This window comes from Myotis davidii, unplaced genomic scaffold (assembly GCF_000327345.1).
Source record: "Myotis davidii unplaced genomic scaffold, ASM32734v1 scaffold1577, whole genome shotgun sequence".
NCBI lineage: Eukaryota > Metazoa > Chordata > Mammalia > Chiroptera > Vespertilionidae > Myotis > Myotis davidii.
In genome coordinates this window covers 516,913-517,257 of record NW_006288857.1, presented here as the reverse complement: position 1 = coordinate 517,257, position 345 = coordinate 516,913, and positions in this window count along the sequence as shown.

Here is a 345-nt window from a genome sequence, read left to right as displayed (position 1 = left end):
CCCTGCCTCCCCGTCCCCGAATCGCGCCTGGTCTCTCCCTCTGTCTCTCTGTGGCTGCCCCAGGTTTCTCTCTCTCTGAACCTCACCCCCACCTCGCCCCCCACTGCCCCCATCCCTCTCCTCTTGGCTCACCCGCCACCTGGACCTGCTTCCCAGGCGCCTCTTCCTCCTTAGATCTGCCTCCCCCTCAGGCACTCCTTCCCGTCAGCTCTGCCTCCCCTCAGACGGGTCCTCCCGCTCAGACCCCTCCCGCAGACACCCCTCCTCAGATACCTCCTCTCCCTAAGGCACCCCACCCCTCCTTGCCCCTCTCTCAGAACCTTCCCCTTCTGGCAGCCCCACCCC